The sequence below is a fragment of the Mirounga angustirostris genome, unplaced genomic scaffold (genome assembly GCF_029215605.1).
Source record: "Mirounga angustirostris isolate CCGP_5_RB_7025 unplaced genomic scaffold, mMirAng1.0.hap1 SCAF_2, whole genome shotgun sequence".
NCBI lineage: Eukaryota > Metazoa > Chordata > Mammalia > Carnivora > Phocidae > Mirounga > Mirounga angustirostris.
The window spans coordinates 42,315,410-42,330,994 of NW_026991710.1; the positions used below are offsets into that span (position 1 = coordinate 42,315,410).

At 44.7% G+C, this 15,585-nt stretch overlaps 1 protein-coding gene across 1 annotated transcript in view; it reads right to left on the reverse strand.

Annotated features, from left to right (window-relative positions):
* The window catches only part of LNX1 (ligand of numb-protein X 1), a 181,867-nt gene that overhangs the window by 106,871 nt on the left and 59,411 nt on the right, over window positions 1-15,585 (reverse strand). The window contains exon 2 of the mRNA XM_045881139.3: window positions 8,112-8,239. The gene's annotated coding sequence lies outside the window, so the exon portion shown is untranslated. The remainder of the gene's footprint in view (window positions 1-8,111; window positions 8,240-15,585) is intronic.

The window sequence follows — 15,585 nt, forward strand, 5'->3', positions numbered from 1 at the left end:
AGAACTCTGTCCCAGAAAAAAATGTCTTCCCATCTCCTGGTCTACCAACACGGTGGAATGGAGCCGACCCCTTGCCAACAACAAAACTGAAGGCAGAGTATTTTGCATTGACCGAGGAGGGCTCTGTTCATGTAAATACTCGCCATAGGATCTTGGGAAGTGCTAATGTCAGAGGAGAAGCATGGAAAAGCAGGCTGACCTTCTTCCACCCAAGGCTGAAAAACAGATTTGGGAAAGGTTTTTTTTTTTTTTTTCTTAACAGATAACAAATTGTATAGAGGGAAAGACAAGGTGAAGGAAGATATTTGAATTCTCAACATTGTTTCTGCTGTATTTTAATTCTATATATGTTCACCGATCACCTATGCCATGCCCAGCATTTGTCTTAAATTCTGTGGGAGTTCCCATAGGGAATTCAATTTTATCTTCAGTAAGTTTAAGTCTAATTAGAAAAATGGAACTTACATATAGAAAAAAATGTTAAAGCACTGCAAAAAAAATACACAATGAGTATGGCAAGGAGTATGATCCACCTACCCCCTCCACCACCACCCCCCACCCCCAAAAATAGGAGCCAGGGACAAGTTTTGGAGGAAAAGAGGTAAGAGAACAGTATAATGTGGCCCAGAATGGTCAGGACAGCTCATGGAATAGTTGAGTCTCAGGGCAGATCATCAAAGATTAATGGTATTTGGACAAGTGGGAAGAAATTACGGTAGGGGAAGAACCTGAGCAAATCCCCCAGTCAAGGAAGAGAAATATACATACTAGTGTTTGGTCACATGATGACCTGTATTTGAGATTTTAGAATGATTTATTAAGAAATCTCAGGATTTGAGGTTGGGTAAGAATCTTAGATTCTCCCCAAGTATAGGAATCCTCTACAACAGCCTTACAGGATGGTCTATCAGCTTCTGCTTTAACAGCTACAATGATGGGGAGCTCATTAGTTTTCTGACAGCTGAATGCTTTCCTTTTGCTACTTGGACCTTTCAGTGTGACGTAGATCAATTCATTCCCTCAAAACATGGCAACCCCCCCCTCCAAATTAAAGAGAGAATTGATGGTTTCTCTCTTTTCTTTTTGTCTCTGGTACTTCCAGTTGTCTTCCTTGGTAGTCGAGGTGGTAGTAAATGGTCTACCCAGGATGCTCACTAGTTTGTTAAGGTCCCTTTGAAAACATGGCACCCAGAAGTGGACACTTATCCAGTTGTGGTTTGATGGTTCAGTAGAGTTGTTACTTCCTTATCCAAGATACTACTTGTCTTTTAAAGCAACGTAAGATGGCCTTTACTGATTTGCTTTTGTTAGATACAATCACACTATTGACCGAAAAAACTCAATAGGTCTTTAGATCATAAAACACTTATTATTTTGCCTTGGACATAGAAATACATGATGGTAGTGGTGAAGGCTGCTGATTATAACTCTCTTTACCTATGTTTTGACCAATATTTCAGCCTCCACGTGGACAAGGAATTGCTCTATGAGTAGTGAGAGGAACCTGTGTGTATGAGCATCAGTTGGGGTATGTGTGTAGCAGGTAAATGTTGGCCCCCTAAAATATCTTGCCCTGTCCTAATCCCCAGAACCTTATTAGAACAAAGGTCTTTGAAGATGAATTGAGTTAAGGATCTTGAGATGAGATCATCCTGGATTATCTAATTTACCTTAAATCCTATGACAAGTGTCTTCATTAGACCCAGAAGAAGAGAACACACACACATAAGAGAAGGTGATAGGAAGACAGAGGCAGAGGTTGGAGTGATGTAGCCACAGGCCTAGAAATGTCTGGAGGCACCAGAAGCTGGAAGAGGCAAAGAAGGATTCTCTCCTGGAAACTTTTGAGGAAACGAGGTCCTGCTAACACCTTGACTTCCAACTTTTGGCTTCCAGAACTGTGAGAGAATAACTTGTGTTGTTTTAAGCCACCAGGTTTATGGCGATCTGTTACAGCAGCCTTAGGAAACTAACACAGAAGGCTATGTATTTCCAGGGGCATTCCCCCAGGAATGGGGTAAACATCCCCAATGATCCACACCAATGCTTCTCTCCAGCGCTTAGGGATATGGAAAATATGTTGGGAATGGCTGCCACTTAGACTGCTCCATTCTTAAGGAGGCAGTTCTGCCCTTGTATAAAAATGTAATCATTTTCTTTTAATCCATTCCTAAGTTAGAATACAGATGTTTTCAGCGATGACGGGTAAGCCAAGTTTGCTAGGGCCCCTGGGGGGAAAAGACTGCAGAGAGACTAGCTGAGTGTGTGTGTGTTGTAGAGAACATAATACACATCTAACAAGGATACTGAATGAGGAATTTGAAAACACTAGGTGACTCATGTATTAATGTGAGTACTCAGGAGCCTAACCATGCAGTGTTCTAGTCAAAGAAGGTCACGTGACTGACAAAGGCAGTCATAGGCAAGTCATACAAATCATCTCCCAGATGGCAGTGACATATTTACACCTCGCCATCAGGCATGTGCTGTTGCCATGCACTGTGCCAAGATGCTATTAAAGAAAATTCTTGGAGAGTTTCCACTCTGCTGTTGGTGAAGTCTTTTGTGTGCCTATGACAAATGCATCAAACATAAGAAGCAAGTAAGAGTCACTGGAAAATAATGGTGGAATTTAAATCCACACATTCCAAGGCACAAATGAGTGATGTAAAAAACAACAACAACAACAGTGTCCCTGGTGAATTGGGCCAGAACCTACTCTGATGGTTGTCCTTGTGTAAAGTCAATCTACCACATCGAAGAGCATGGTTCCCAACAGCAAGGGGAAGAGGTTCTTTCAGAAGGGCAGAGGAAGAAGGGCAGGGATGAAAAGAATAGAAATGAAGAGATTCTCGTAAAAACTGTAAATCTCAAATTTGGAGGCCATCTTGTCTATTCCCTACCTGAAGCAGGAATCTCTTCTTTCTCCTCTTTTTAGAATATAGTAGAAAATAATAATAATTACTATTATTATTATTATTATTACTATTTAATGAACAATTCACTAGGTGTAAGATCCTGTGCTGGGTACTTTACATATATTTTCTCATTTAATCATTATAATACTGCTATGCGATCAATATAACCTACATTTTATAAATGAATATATGTGTTGCTAAAGAAACACAAATTCTCTTTGGCCTTCATTCATTCATTTAGCAATGCATACCGGGCACATACAAATATACCAAATAAACAAATATACCAAAAAACAATCACCTTCAGTGACAGGGAAGTCAGTACCCCAAAAGGCAACCTACCGGATTTTTGGACAGCTCTCATTCTTAGAAAGTTCTTTCTTATATTGATCTGTGAGGCCTCTCCATGTAACTAAGCAATAGGTCACTGTGGTGTCTTTGTTCACTTAGAACAAAATGAGGTAAGAGGAAATGGTGAGTGTAAGGGGTTTACAGGAGGCAACTGACATTCTTGGTTTCTGATTTCAGCTAAGTGCTGTTTTTATACTTAACAACTTGTCTGGTTTTCATGTTAACCCTTATTCTTTGGGGATCACAGATGGCTAAATCCCATTAACCCAGAAAGAGAGATGTAGTCTTCCTTCCAAATAGTTTTGAAAAGCCCTTGATAGTTTGGAGGCACTGTCAGAGAACCATAAATGTGCCACCCACATAAAAGCAAGTCTACGTGATGCCAGCACATAAATATCAGGAATAGTTATGTGTCACCTCCAGGAGATCCATGAATACTGAGGTGATGAGGAGGACACATTTCAGAGCCTCTCTCATATGTCCTCTCTTGGCAGCATCTTACAAGAATGGCCTTTCAAGTAGTCAGAATCCCAGCAGTGGACCCTATTTTCTCCACTCCAACTGAGGAATTCACATCCAAAAGGGAGACACTGGAAGCCAGGAAGCTGGGCATCACTGCTCTGGGAGAACCCACTGTTTATTGACATCACAGAATCCTCCCGCCACAGGTCTGCAGAAGACCAGGCCTTTCGACGGGCAGCTACCCTACCATGGAGCTCCAAGATAAACAAGATCATCTTTGTTAACAAGTTTTCTTTCTAAACCTTTGGGGGTCTTTGGGGAAATCTGTTTTTCTCAAAGAGTCTTTGGCCCTCCACTGACTACTGTGTCCAACACTATTATGTCCAAACTGTAGCATGACCTGGTAAGTCAAACTTTAACCAATATAATAATTGTTTCCTCTACAGGCTCACCTTGGAGACAGTTCAGGTTCAGTTCCAGACCACCGCAATAAAGCGAGTATCACAATAAAGCAGATATCATAATAAAGCGAGTCAAGTGAATTTTTTGGTTTCCCAGAGCATATAAAAGTTTACATGCTACCATAGTCTATTCGTGTGCCATAGCCTTATGTCTAAAAAAGCGATGTATATACCTTAATTTAAAAATCCTTTATTGCTAAAAAATGCTAACCATCATCTGAGCTTCCAGTGAGTCGTAATCACTGAGCACAGGTCGCCATAACACAGACAACAGTAATGAAAATTTTGAAATACTGTGAGAATTACCAAAATGTGACACGGCGACACGAAGGAGCAAATGTTGTTGGGAAAACGACACTGATAGACGTGCTGGAGGCAGGCTTGCCACAACCCTTCCATTTGTAAAAAAATGCAATATCTGCAGAATGCAATCAAGCCAAGTATGCCCGCATGTAACCAGACATACGCCCGTACTAACCTAACAAGGGTTACCATTTATTGAGCACCTACTGTATGTAGACCAGGCACTTTACATGAAACCGTTTCATGTTTATTCCTTACAGCAGCACTGGGTTTGGGAAGTATTCCACTTTCCAGATGAGGCCACATGTGACAAAGAGGCACTAAGGGACTTACGTTAATTACACGGTAGAACCGGGTCTCGGACCCAGATCTGTCTGATTCTACCTTCCTTTAAAAAAATAATACTAACAAGAGCTCGCATTGTGCCAGGAAGTGTTCTAAGCACGTTAGACATTTCACTCATTTCTTCCTCATAATAAGCCTATTTTCCAGCTGAGGTAAAGGGGGTTAAATCACCTCCACAGGCCACACTGCTAGTGTAAGGGAGCGCTGGCTTCTGAACCCAGGCAATCTGATGCTATTCTAAAGAAAAGGCAAATAGACAAGGAAACGGATGGGCAGGGAGGCTGAGGTTCTTCCCCAGGAACCCCTAAGCACGTCAGTAGTAGGGTTGAGGTTGTGAACCTCTGTCCTCAATCTGCTCGTGAATGATGAAAACTTGCCTTAGCTTTTCAGGGTACGGTGAGACTTAGAGGAGCCTGGGAACACTTCTGCTCTTACGCAATGCCTCAAGGTCATCCAACGGCATGGGATATTCCATGAGTGAGGCAATCACCTCCAAGGGAGCCACAAGCCGCCTTCCCCAGCGCAGGGCAGTCTCCCAACCGGCCACCTCCTCCTCGTCCTGGTGACTTGGCACGGCAGCTCACCAGGCTGCGGCCAAGGGTGTTTATCTGCAAGACTGGAGGAAACCAGGCACCCAGTCTGCCCTGGAGAGAGAGCACAGTTGAAAGCAGAAAGGGCCGCCTGCCAAGTCAGATTACAGCAAATGACAACAGGACATTCCCCCTGCAGGCCTGCGGAGGACCACATTCGGTGGGCCTACTGTGGCATGAGGGCTTTGGGGTGGGAAAGGCAGGAGGAACAGCGGTGGCCAGCAACTCCTAAGCACGTCTGGGAGCTGGCAGAGACCGGTCTGCCTGGCTTGTATGAAACAGTTTAAGCTCCTGCCTCCTGCTTGTTTTCTTTCTCTGAACTGTTAACGTTGGAGTTAATTATGTACAATTAATAACTATAACAAGAACTATCAGGGTTCCTAATGATTGCAACCACAGAAGATCTTTTATCTTCGTAGGGTCAGACTATCTCTGCCAAGCACCCAGGAAAATTCCTTTAAGAACGGACTGCACCTTTACTTGGCGCCCATGTAAAGCCAGACATTGGTCGCCCGACGCTCTCAGCATGTTACCTTACTTACATCTCATGGTCACTTCGTATCATAGGGATTATCTCCTGTTTACTGATGAAGAAACTGAGGGTCTGGGGTGCCTGGGTGGCTCAGTTGTTAAGTGTCTGCCTTCGGCTCAGGTCATGATCCCAGGGTCCTGGGATCAAGCTCCTGCATCGGGCTCCCTGCTCAGCGGGAAGCCTGCTTCTCCCTCTCCCACTCCCCCTGCTTGTGGTTCCCTCTCTTGCTGTCTCTCTCTCTGTCAAATAAATAAATTCTTTAAAAAAAAAAAAAAAGAAACTGAGGGTCTGAGAAGTTGAGTAACTTGCTCATGAATGTAAATGGAAGACATTGTATGTTTTCAAATCAGGCCCTATTTATTGTCACTTGAACCAAGAGATGGCGTAAGTACAGGGAGGGAACCACTGTGGGTCTTTCACCCCTTTGGACAATATTTGTGTGTAAATTACCAAGAGACCAAGTACATTCTACATAACCTGGCTCTGGATTCCAGTCTCTGTAATTTTTTTCCTTTCTTCTATCTGGGGGCATAGCACGCCCAGCTTTGTTCCTTTAGTAGCCAGGGACCCTGACATACAGTGACGAAATGATGTATTTAGTCATAACTTCACTACTGTGCAAAGAGCTAACAGACCGTGGTAACCCAGAGGGAATACATCTTGTGCAGAGGTTTGTGACTTTAAAGACACATTTCTCTCCAGAAAGATTCAGGATCGAAGAGATCTTTTTGTTTCTTCTACTGACAAAGCTCTGAATCAAGTGAGAAGACTAGTAGGGGACAACCTCGTAGCCACCAACCAAACACACCATTTGGGGGAAAAGAACAGACAAAGGTCAGGGAGAGTACAATACAAGCCTCCAAGGAGGGAGAGAGAAATTGGCAACAAGGCCCGGGCGGATTTCTAGTGGTAAGAAGCAAAGGTCTGAGACAAAACTTTTCTCAGCTTGTTTCAATTTTTCCTTCTGGAGAGTTGACACGCACCTTCAATTTCAGGGTGGATGAATAGGAGCGTAACTCCTAACAGGCTATTCCTTTGCAAAGATCTTTGCGAACTGAGATCTCAGAAAAGTAACTGATGAAGGAATCCAGAATGAAATGTCCCCTGGCTGGTTCATTTCTCCCTCTACAGTTTCCAGCTCATCCTAGCAGGGGACTGGGTTTATTTTCCTTTCTCTAAGGACAGTGCTGGCTGTGGAGTGTGGCTCTTGGGCTGTCAAGAACAGAAGTAGTACAGGCTGTGGGATCAGGATTAAGAAAACAAAAATGGATCCTACAGGTAAAATTACTTAAAAAAAAAAAAAAAGTCAGGTCCTGGCAGAACAATGTCTTCGGTATATTTGCTATTAAAAGAGAAAAAAAAAAAGTGGAAGAATTGGAAAAAAATTAAAAATCAGACCTGAAGTTACATTCATTCTCCAATGTTAAGCATGGAGGAAATAATCTTTACTTTAACCAAAGGTCAGCAGGCAGCCAGTTCAGGTCTGGATGTAAACAGTTCTAATCCGGACTGCAAAGTGGTTTTTAAGAGCGTCAACAAAGAACAAAGAAAACAGTAGACTTTTTTAGAGAAGAAAGAGGGAGGAAAATGAGTGCAGGGCTTCCGAGGAGGGCAGCAGAAGTTACCCGTCTGAGGACCGCACTTCTAGGGGGAAAAAAATGTAAGGTCATCTCACAGGTTCAGATGGAAATTGCCTCTGGTGAGACAAATGCAGAGAAGTAAGGCCAAATAAGGCAAATGAGGCAAAAATAAGGCAACCCTGAATTCATTCGGCGCTGGCCACCCAACCCCCATTAAGCGGCTAAACAGGTCTGAACCTTTGAGTTCAGTTTCAGAAAAGTCTCCACTGCACTCCACTCCAGGGTTAAAAAAAAAAAAAAATCAGATCAACTTCCTAGACAAGCAGCGGCTGGCTTAATGATTAAGAGAAACAAAAAGGATTAAATATCTGGCCTGGGAGAATTTTCCTGTGCAACCAAAATGTCAAGGCATCTCTCTGCTCTTCCCTCTCAAAAGGGCTTCTCCCTGTGGGACACACACCCGGGCTAAGCCATTCAGCTTTTATTTTTATGTTCAAATTCCTCACTCAGATCCCTCAGGGGCCAGGGATCCAAATGCCAGAAGAGAAAAATGGAGGGTTTCAACTCACCTTTTCGAGTGTGTGTCTGGGGCTCTCAAGGCAGCGGCAGCTCCGCAGGTCCCATGCCTTGTGGGTGAATCCAGCAGCTCCTGGGGCTGCCAGAGCCGTGACCAGGCTCAACCCTGGGGCACAGGTGGCTAAGGAAGGAGAAGGGATTGGTTGGTGGAGAGCAGGAAATGTGTGACATCACAGGAGCCTCACAGATAAAACATTGCTGGGACTTCAGCTATTGAAACAGTCAGTATAGGTCCCGCCCACCTGTCATTTACCTGAATACCTGCGAGCAGGTAGGCGGCGTCTCTGTGCAGACAAATGAATCAGTTAGAGCAATTGGCAGATTGGAATTTACTTTCTTTCCTGAGCACAGCACGTGTCCAGCCCCGTGGACAGATCTGAACTTACAAGCCCGGTGGCTTCCGCGGCTCCCTCCTCCCACCCACCCCCTCCCAAATAGCTGCCTATAAAAGAGGCAAAAAGGAAATTTAAATGCCGAGACAGTGTTTTGGTGGGCGTAAGAAAGAAGAGTGTGAAGATCGATCGACGGCTTGGAAAATATTTGAGAGTTCCCCTGGAATGCCGTTCTGAATGGCATCCCTTTGAATCCCAAGTGCCTCTCTGTTCTGAGACTAAAAATCAGAGGTGATGCTTAAAATTTATTTAAAAAAAAATCTAAATATGATACTGGTTGGCAGTTTCAAGGTCGAGCTCTCAAACGCTTTTTCCCCTACCCCCACCCCAGGGGGAGGACGGTGTTTTGATCCCATATTCAGGAGTTTGGAAAACTTTGGCCGTTCCTACCGCGGTCGCTAGTCACATGGACTTGACGGTTCCCTCTAAGCCTGCAATTAGGAGCAATTTAAATGATTCAGATTTGAATGATCGTGCAGTAATAAGGTGGCTTTGTCTGCTGAGTTACAGCCAGGAAGAAGGAGTCAGAATTGTTTCTGTCCCAAGCGTGCTGTGTGACCTTGGGCAAGTCACCGTGTTGCTTGAGCTCTTCCAGCAGGAAAAGACAGTAACGCCACAGAACCAGCTGGGAGCGCCTATGACTGACTGTTCAACCCTTTGGCATCTTCCAGACGATTGTAAACAACTCCCTTCATTGTATTTAAGCGCGGTGTATTTCCGTGGTCCCCATCCAGCATCTCCCGACGATTCCTTCATTCTCTGGAATGTGCTACCTGGGGAAATTGTGGGTTTTCCCTCCCAGGAGATGGTTGCTCGCCCAGAGAGACATTTTTTTTTCCCTTGAAGAAAAAAAAAATGTGGAAATTCCTATTCCCACCACCCCCCCCCCCGGCCCCCCTATTCCGTATCCCTCTTCTCCTGATGCTGGAAACCCTTCTGTTCCACGCATTCTAACATTGCACTGCTTTAGCGGGTTTTGGTCAGTCCGTGGGTGATAGGTTGGCATCTTGGAGGAGGGGTGGAGGAAGAGGCATTAATGAGAGGGGGAAGGTGAGAAGAGGGAAGGAAGGAGGTCTTGATTCTGTTCTCTTGGCCCCAACTTTGGGCGCAGCCAGTAAAACGACCAGGGAGGGAAGGAGGAGAAATTCTAGTCAAGGGCACGGGGTGCAGGGTGGGCTCTGGATACTTCACTAGGAGGAGAGCTGGTTCCTCTCCCCCAGCCGTCCCAGACTGCTCTACACTACCTTCCCCACCTGGGACCTGGGTGCACCTTGAAGAGAATGAAAAGCTTAAAAAAAAAAGAAATCCCCATTCACGTTTTTATCCCATAGAAACTAAGGTTGGTGTGGCCTCTTCTTTAGTGTTAACAACAACAGGAAGAGGCAAACCGTTTTCCATGTGGGCCATACGGGAAAAGTACCAGTCCCCCAGCTTATTCTCAAATGAGAAACATCAGCAAAACAAAGGCTTCTCCTTCACTTGGACAGGGTGTCCCCCTGGGCCCTGAAGAAGGGCAGGGCGAGCCACCAACTTGATGAATCATCTAGAAGGTCGAGCCTCCAGCAGTCTTGAGCCACCTGCCTTTCCCGTGTGTCAATCATGCCTCACCTTCTTCTAGGGCCTCCAAGTCTGTCCCGGGAGAATGGAATCACAGACAGATTCTTTTTGTTTTGTTTTTGTTTTATTGTCTTTTTGGTGGGGGAGTTGTGTGTGTGTGTGGCGGGGTGGGGAGGGGGAGAATTTGTAAGAAGTGATGGTGCATAAAGCTTTATCCAAAGGCCTCCAGGCTATGGGGCTTCACTTGCTGTATTCATATACACTTGGCCTTCTGTATATATATGGCCTGATGAATAAAAATTAAGAACAAGAGTTGAAGCAGGAGTGGAATTCACTCCTTGGTGTGGTTGTATAAGTGAAGAGAAAGAGAAAAAGGTAGATATATTTTATACAATCAGACATCCTAAGTGAGATGCATCTTGGTACTCCAAGATTTAGAATAATCTCTAAAGGTTAAAAAAAAATCAATATGGGCTTCATTATTCCATTAGGGCTCTTGCATTGTTAAGGAAATGATATTTCTAAAGTACTGGTGAAAAGGTAGAAGTAATAAACATAAAAAGCTGACACTGAATAAGTGCTTAGTGGGTGCTACTTACTGTTCTAAGCACTTTTTACATCAGTCCTATAGGTTAGGTACTATTTGCATTTAAAACTGGGAAAACCAAGGCATAGGAAGACTGAGAACTTACTTAAGGGCAGTCCAGCCAGCAAGCAACAGGCCCAGAGCAGTTTTAACCAGTGGAAAGAAGGGGAGGAGAGTTTCTGATTTCATGCTCACCAGGCAACTTCTTGAACACTAACGAAGCTTCTTACCCATCCTTTATTCAGAAGGAAGTATCTTGTGGAGGTCGCCCTGGGGGTATAGTTTCTGGGAAAGAGTGTCTTCAGTTGCAAATGAATTATTAATCTGGTTTATACATAGATTATATATGTATAGAACGTATACACAGATGCGTATTATTTATGCATATGGTTATGAGAAAACACATCCTGAATGCATCACTTAAAATCATCTTTTGGAAGTCAAACCAACCCCAGGAATGAAAGATCAACTTGAGGGGCCCCTGTAGAATGACTGGTTATAAGTTTCAGTGACATCTTTTACTGTTATTTCTCTCTATAACTTCAACAGTGTATCCCTTTAAAATCTGAACATCTTATCAGGACAGCCATAAGAACATGGAACTACCTACAGTTGGATAATATGAGACAATGTAAAATTAAGTTCTAGTACCAACCACGGCCATGGTGGACAGTTGAGACTGGGTTGGCTAAATGCACACTGTTCCATTCTTTCCCCGCCCCCATACCAGACAGGGGAGTCACTAGTCCTTGCTGAAGGGCCATGGCGCCCTTTAGCTGAGAGATAACCTCAGAATATTCAAGATGGAAGTCCAAAGACAGTGTAATTTCTATGCCTTGTTTCACAGAAGGTGGAGGGATAATCAGAAAAGGAAAAGAGTAATGTTGGCTGGTGCCATCGGGGAAGACTTCATGGAGAATATATGGGACCTTGATGGATTGGCAAGATGGTGGGAAGGGCACATAGTTCCAGACAGAGTGGCAGTGTAGATGGAGGCAGGGATGATCACAACCTGTGTGTGTCGGGGAGGAACGGGTGGTGGTGGAGCAGGGGGAGGCAGGCAAAGAGGATCCATGGCATGCTAAGTTTGGATGGGTAAGGTGGGACCAGATTATAAAGACCTTCAAGGGCTGACTGCTTCAGGTCTTCACAGTGTTGCTGGCTACTACTCTCATGATGAATAAACAGCTTTTTTAACTGGGGGGGGGAAAAAAGGAAGAAAGAAATTCAGCATCTTGAGCATGGAGTGATTTATTAAGAGTGACAATGTTTTAAGAGACCAACCGAGAAATAGACTCTTAAATACAGCGAACAAACTGGTGGTTGCCAGAGGGATGGTGTGTGTGTGGTGGGGAGAGGAAGGGGGTGAAATAGATAAAAGGGATCAAGAGTACACTTCTCTAGAAAAAATAAAGACTGACCATGTTGGGGCACCTGGGTGGCTTAGTCGTTAAGCATCTGCCTTCGGCTCAGGTCATGATCCCAGGGTCCTGGGATCCAGCCCTGCATCGGGCTCTCTGCTCAGTGGGGAGTCTGCTTCTCCCTCTCCCACTCCTCCTGCTTGTGTTCCCTCTCTCGCTGTGTCTCTCTCTGTCAAATAAAAAAAATCTTGAAAAAAAAAAAAAGAGGGACCATGTTTTCAGTGTGGAGCAAAATTTCCAGGAGATGCCATTTCGGCTACCTTATGATCATCATTCTCTTTAGAGGCACGCCTCCTTTGCAATTGTCACATCCCGTAAACATGGTTGTCTGCAGGGACCGGTGGAACACATTAGAAATCTCTCTGAACTCAAGGTTGGGCCTGTCCTAGTTAACCAGCCAGCTCACTTGGGCTTTTTGATTAGTTTGAATTCTTTCATGTATCTTGACAGGGAAATCTAAGGGGGGAAGGGAGGTCTGTTTTCAAAGTTCTTTCCTTCTAGATCAACACAATGAAGGTTGGCATTCTCAAGGAATCCTCCTGGCAACAAACTTATTGCTAAGAGCGTGCCTCGTGATTCGTCAGAATTACTTTGCCCCTGTTTGCTTCCTTTTTTTTTTTTATGGCATATTTGTAGAGTTGTCTAAGATGACTATATGCCACAACAAAACATAGTCCATGTGATTTTAATAAACACATCTCGAGAAAAAGCCACTTTGGCTGAAAGTACTCAGCATATGAGATGGAATTGCTGTATACATTCCATCATCTTGGCCTCAGATTTTTTTTTTTTTTTAAACTAGCTTAGCCCCAAATCTTTCATTGGCTAATTACAAGTGCTTAGCATGATGCAAATCAGCAGATCCCACAAGGGAATTTATGGAAAATAATAGTAATAATCACAACTATCAGCTGCTATGATAGATGCCGTCTGGTTCTGTGTATGTGGAGGAGATTCTGATTCTCTCAAGAAACTCACAGCCTGTATATTGCCTGGTGTGCAAACGAGCTTCTAGGGCAATCTATTGATCTACAGTTTAGGAGCAGACACTTTTTGCTTTGTGTGCTATTTGGGGGGAGAGGGAGTACTTCAGTTATTGGACTTGGCACCTATTTTGTGAACATGGCACTTATTTGTGGCCAGCGCACTCTGCTTTAGCACACATACACAGAAGGACTTCATTGTCATGGTCTCTATAATTATCACAAGGCCTATATTCCACGACTATAAATATCTTTATGTTTATATGACTCCACTCCTGCATAAACCAGGTGGGTTAGTGCATGTTTCGGTGACGGTTGTCACTATTTTGGAAGTTGTCCTGTCTTTGTTTCTTTATTGGTTCCTTCATATACAGCTATAATGATTGACCCAATGCCATACATCAAAGATATAAAATATCTCTTTTCCGGGCGCCTGGGTGGCTCAGATGGTTAAGCGTCTGCCTTCGGCTCAGGTCATGATCCTGGGGTCCTGGGATCGAGTCCCGCATCGGGCTCCTTGCTAGGCAGGGAGCCTGCTTCTCCCTCTGCCTCTGCCTCTCTCTCTCTCTCTCTCTGACTCTCATGAATAAATAAAACATAAATATATATATATATATATATCTCTTTTCCTTGTTAACTTTGGCCTCATTCTAAGGGCTTCCATGTCCTTGTAGATGACCCCTCTGGCATCCTCGACCTCCTCAACTATGAGGACATTTACCTCTGCTCCTCTTAAGCTGCTTGTGTTTTTTTTTTTTTTTTTTTTTTTTTAAGATTTTATTGATTTACTTGAGGCAGAGAGATACAGAGAGAGAGAGAGAGAGAGAGCATGAGCAGGGGGAGGGGCAGAGGGAGAGGGAGAAGCAGACTCCCAGCTGAGCAGGGAGCCTGACGTGGGGCTCGATCCCAGGACCTGGAGATCATGACCTGAACCGAAGGCAGATGCTTAACCATCTGAGCCACCAGGCGCCCCTAAGCTGCCAGTTCTTAGGGCCACGCCTTGAATCTTCTTATCACCATCAAATCTTCCATTTCAAAATATCTGAGAACACCATTCTCTGCTGTATGCTCAACCATTCAGGTTTTTCCTCTCCCTTCCCCAAACTTTGCCTTCTTCTCTGCATTGACTGTGATCTCTGGTGCCTGGAGGCTGCCCGAGAATATCTGTTCCATGCTGTTTTCACTTCCAGCTTATCTGGCCCAGATTCCACTTCCTTGCCAGCTCTTCAACTTCCTAGTGACCTGGGGGGACCGTTGTGCTAGCCTTCTCTCTTCCCATAAGCCTGAAGACTGGTGCCACTATTTAGGGATGTCCCACAGCACCTGCAGTACTCGTCACTCTCCTCGGCACTCCTGGTTAGTGTCTCTTCCTTCCCTCTCGGTGGTCACCCCACCTTCAGTTCATTCTCCTTGCCTGGTCCTCTAGGCTTTTCATGATCTGTCCCCTGCCTGCCTATCAAAACTCATCAACATCTTATCTTTCCCATCCACAGAACACCATCCACTTTCCAGACCTGGGTGCCCGAGTCACCCTGTGTCAGAGAGGAGCACTGCCTCACACCCCCATTTCCACAGGAAAGTGGTTTCCAAAGCAAACACTGACCAGCTCCACACTTTACTCAGTCCACCTCTGGGAGTCCCTGACTGGAAAAATGGGCAAGAACAACCAGGTAAGCTCGGTTTTGCTCCTCCCTTTCCTGTCTTGGGAGTGAGCCAGACTTTCCCTGTGCTGTGCCATGCTCTAAGTCTTTTCTGGCCATTCTTCCATTTGAGAAGCTGCCACTCCCAGGTCTGCCCTGTCCCGGGTCTTCAAGCTCTGTTTTCCCTTTTTCCAGGTGCTGTTGTTCAATTTAGCCATTACCATTTAAAAGGTGGTATCTTTGCCTCCATAATTACTCTTCTGAATTTTTCTCAAATTATCCCAAACCCAGATGGGAAAGAGGCACTCTACCACGGTTCTCCTTAGATACCCCCAAAACCTGACTGTTTGTGGTTCCCATAGTAATCAGCCTCTCTCTCTTCCGGGCTTTTACCCATGTGATTCCCCCCCCAACATTTATTGTGCATTTACCATTGCCCGGATTGACAGTATGCACCTTATCTGTGTTCTCGTATGGGATCCTGGCAAACATCCCAGGAACAAACTCTACTTAACAGATGAAGAAACTGAGTCTCTGAGAGGTGATGTAACTTGTCTGACATGCCCAGCTGATTACAGGCAGACCTGAGACTCAGGTACGACTCCTCCCTCAGCCTGGGAAAATCCTCCTCCACCTGTAGGGCTCAGCTCAAATGTCCTCTCCTTCACAGAACCTTCTGTGACCTCCCCGAGGTTTGCCTGCCTCGTACTTGCCACACACTCTACTTCAGCAAGTATTTCACGGATTGCCACTTTTAAAAGACCATCTCCTCTCTAGACAGCCAGGTAGGGAACACAGCTTTTCATAGACCCTCAGGACTCAGCCTGAACGAAGTGCCAGGAAGGAACTTAGCCCAATGCCTGTGATTAATATTAGTTAAAAGAACTA